The sequence below is a fragment of the Capricornis sumatraensis genome, chromosome 9, assembly GCF_032405125.1.
Source record: "Capricornis sumatraensis isolate serow.1 chromosome 9, serow.2, whole genome shotgun sequence".
NCBI classification, from domain to species: domain Eukaryota; kingdom Metazoa; phylum Chordata; class Mammalia; order Artiodactyla; family Bovidae; genus Capricornis; species Capricornis sumatraensis.
This window is the reverse complement of record NC_091077.1, coordinates 74,021,025-74,025,584: the sequence shown is the minus strand read 5'-3', so window position 1 is coordinate 74,025,584 and position 4,560 is coordinate 74,021,025.

Here is a 4,560-nt window from a genome sequence, read left to right as displayed (position 1 = left end):
TTTCTTATCTCTCTTTTTCTATTCTTTGGAACTCTGCATTCAAATGGGTATATCTTTCCTTTCCTCCTTTGCCTTTTGCTTCTCTTAATTTCACAGCTATTGTAAGGCCTCCTCAGACAACCATTTTGCCTTTTTTCATTTCTTTTTCTCAGGGATGGTTCTGATCCCTGCCTCCTATACAGTGTTATGTACCCCTGTCCATAGTTTTTCAGGCAATCTGTATGTCAGATACAATCCCGTGAATTTATTTGTCAGTCCCACTGTATAATCATAAGGGATTTGGTTTAGGTCATATCTGAATGGTCTAGTGGTTTTCCCTACTTTCTTCAATTTAAGTCTGAATTTGGTAATAAGGAGTTCATGACCTGAGCCACAGACAGCTCCAAGTCTTGTTTTTTTAACTGTATAGAGCTCCTCCATCTTTGGCTGCAAAGAATTTAATTAGTCTGATTTTGGTATTGACCACCTGTTGATGTTCATGTGTAGAGTCTTCTCTTGTGTTGTTGAAAGAGGGTGTTTTGCTATGAACAGTGTGTTCTCTTGGCAAAGCTGTTAGCCTTGCCCTGCTTCCTTTTGTACTCCAAGGCCAAATTGCCTGTTATCACAGTTATCTTTTGACTTCCTACTTGTGCATTCTAGTCACCTATGATGAAAAAGACAGAAAATAAGAACGAGAAAGCGAGCATAATACTCATATTTATTTATTAATACCTGTGTCTCTGTACTACTCATAATTATCTGTCACACTCCTTAAAACTTTTTTCTGTTTTTCTACTTATATTAATAGTTGTTTTGTTAATCTGTACTTTGTCTTCTGTCACTTGGCTTGTATCTTTGTTTTTTGTTTTTTAAGTTTTCACCTTTCAAGTTTGACCAGTAATTTTGTTCTCTAATTGTTTGTCTTTTCATAATACCATTATTTTTTCTTCTCCCATCTTTTTTTTTCTTTTCTTTTTAAAATTTATTTTCACCCTTTCCCCTTCCTCTCCCCCTCCCTAATCCATGTTTCTTTCCTTCCCTCCTTCCTTCCTTCTTCCATTTTTCTTCTTCTCTAATTCATTCTAGGAATTACAGAGTGTCAAAAACTGAAGACAGACTCTAACAACTGAAGTGTATAAGCACTTTAGTATTCAGTGAATGGGCCACAAATGTGCTTTCGTGACTCAGAGGCAGTCAGTAGTGGGAGAGGCTAGGATAGCTGAAAATACTCTCGGTCACTTGACTCATGTGCTACATAAAATTACCATTTTTAAAGTATGCCATGAAATATTTGAGAAGCATTGCCTAAGACCATACAAATTAAATAAATTGTGTCAAAAATTAAGATAAACTGGTTTCACTTCTTATATGAATTTTGAAGCTTAGACTATAATATTTTTCAGCAAAAAAGATGTAGAAGATGAATGGTAATGGTTATTAGGGTCAAATGAAGCAGCAAAAAATAACTTCTGATTTTTTAATTTCTTAGATAATTTCCTTAGGTTTTTGAAATTTAAACTAACCTTTCAGACTCTGCCAAGTGTAGAATGGGTCACATTCTACTTAAATAGTCAAAGAGCAACTGATAATCAAAATGCACTCACTCCTAAAACCCATATGTTAGCCTATCACTGAGGCATGGAAGCCTGCCACATGGGAATTATAATCACACAGGACTAATTATCAGGAGTTTATATTTCTACATGGAGAAAGAGGACAATTTGGGGAAAATGCTTTGTTTTCTCTTTTTGATCCTGGTTCATGGACATTGTCGTTTCTCCTTTCAGCTACATTTTTGGTTCACAATTAAATTTGACTCTTAGAGGCAATATTGAATGTCCCTTATTTTGGATTTATTCACATATTTTCAGAGTTTTAAATACCACTGATATTTTCCCAGCATGCCCCTTTTACTCTCTGGAACATTAACCTTTATATAAGGTTAATAATGATTTGAGGGAGGTAGCTATTTTAGAAGGTGACACAGATATTGAATTTAGACATGTGTAGGCAATGTTGTTTAGAATACATGATGATTTTAAGTAGCAATTCTCACTTTATTGAATGGCTCGTTCAGAAGGGCAAAGGATACTGTGAACCATATACTAACTATCTGTATTTACTGATCAGAATAAAAGCAAGACCCTAGAAAGTTTCAAAATAAATACTGAAAACAATGCTCTTTTTGGGAAACATCAATGGGCCGCTAACAAATTTTTGTTAAATACTGAAAGCAAGTTATTCAAATTAGGATACAAAGTGTAAATCTCATTATTCAAAAATCGAGATATTAAGAGTATCCTCCTGGACCATTACTCATATAGGAAGGACAATTTAACAGTAGATTTGTTTTCCATTTGTCTTTTTCCAACTGTCATTGAGCTGGGCTTGGACATAAAGTCTTAGCCTAGGTTTGAAGATTGGTGGTGATGCTAACTCTGATTAGGCTCTTGCTGACTTTCATTACTTTTAATCAGGATCTGAACATAGCCACAGATATGCATGCAGTAGTTAAGGATAGAAACATAGGGAGCTGTGCAAGTAGCCAACACCCTCCTTAGGCTCCTCCATCCACGGGATTTTCCGGGCAAGAGTACTGGAGTGGGGTGCCATCGCCTTCTCCGAGTCCACTGGACTACTGCAGAAGAATATGCTAAAGCAGTTGCTCTCAAACTTCACATCAGAATCAACTGGAGCCTAGATCTTAAGCATAGTTTTACTCGTAGATTACTGGGACCATAAACTAAAATTTTTGGTTTAAGATACCTGAGGCAAGCCTGAGAATAGCATTTCTATCAAGTTCTCAGGTAGTAGTCATATTACTGATGTAGAAAGTATACACTAAAAACCATGGTTCATGATTGACCAATTTTCACTTTTCTTCCTCACTTGTCATCAAATCCAACACCTGAGGATAGCCTACCAGAAGCTATCTGGGAATAAACCATAAAAAGTAATGTGTACACTATGGGAAAAGACATTAGATTCAAATGGGTCTTACCAGAATTAATCACTTATCTGGGTAACTCAGGCCAAAACCCACTTCTCTTTCTATACAAGCAGAGTCGAATAGTTTGATGAGCAGGATTTAGAAATGCTGTTGCCTATGATAGTTTTTTGGAGAAAGAAATGACGACCCACTGCAGTATTCTTGCCTGGGAAATCTCATGGACAGAGGAGCCTGGCAGGCTACAGTCCATGGGTTTGCAAAGGATTGGATATGACTTAGTGACTAAATAATGACAGCAATGATAGCTTTTAGGAATATAAGTAGCAGATTCTTCTAATTTTTGCTCATGAATATAGATATGCCTCAGAAACTTTTGAAGATCAACCAACTTGTCATTGAATTCATTGTTACAGTGAATCAGTGAACGCACTTAAAGAAGCAGCAATAGTTGCAATATCGATTGCCCAGTTTACTGTTTTGTTTGTTGGTTTGTTTATCAAAACAGGGCCTGATCTCTTGATCTGCATTTAATATGGTAGTGATGAAGCCCTAAATAAATAAGGTGACTGAGTTAAGTTTATTTAGCACTAATGTTAAAAACATCTACTTTGGCTTCATTGACTGTGCAAGCCTTTGACTATGTGGATCACAACAAACTGTGTAATATTCTTAAAGAGATGGGAATACCAGACCACCTTACGTGACTCCTGAGAAACTTGTATACAAAACCAGTAATAGTAACAGTTAAAACCAGACATGGAGCAACAGGCTGGTTCAAAATCAGGAAAGGAATATGTCAAGGTTATTTATTGTCACTCTGCTTATTTAAATTATATGCAAAGCACATCATACGAAATGCTGAGCTAGATGAATCACAAGCTGAAATCAATTTCCGGGAGAAATATCAACACCTCAGATATGCAGAGGATACTACTTTAAAGGCAGAAAGTGAAGAGAAACTAAAGAGCCTCTTGAGGAAGGAGGAAGAGGAGAGTGAAAAAGCTGGCTTAAAACTCAACTGGAAAAACTAAGATCATGGCATCTGGTCCTATGACTTCATGGCAAATAGATAGGGAAAATGTGGAAACAGTGGCAGAATTTATTTTCTGATGACTGTTGGCAATTTGATTTCTGGTTCCTCTGCCTTTTCTAAATCCAGCTTGAACATCTAGAAGTTCTTGATTCATGTACTATTGAAGCCTAGCTTGGAGAATTTTGAGCATCACTTTGCTAGCATGTGAAATGAGTGCAATTGTGTGGTAGTTTGAACATTCTTTGGTATTGCCTTTCTTTGGGATTGGAATGAAAACTGACCTTTTCCAGTCCTGTGGCCACTGCTGAGTTTTCCAAATTTGCTGGCATATTGAGTGCAGAACAAGCTTGTAGGATTTGAAAAAACTCGGCTGGAATTCCATCACCTTCACTAGCTTTGTTTGTAGTGATGTTTCCTAAGGCCCACTTAACTTTGCACTCCAAGATGTCTGGCTCTAGGTGAGTGATCACACCTTCGTGGTTTTCTGGGTCAATGAGAACTTTTTTGTACAGTTCTTCCGTGTATTCTTGCCATCTCTTCTTAATATCTTCTGCTTCTGTTGCTGCTGCTGCTGCTAAGTTGCTTCAGTCGTGTCCGA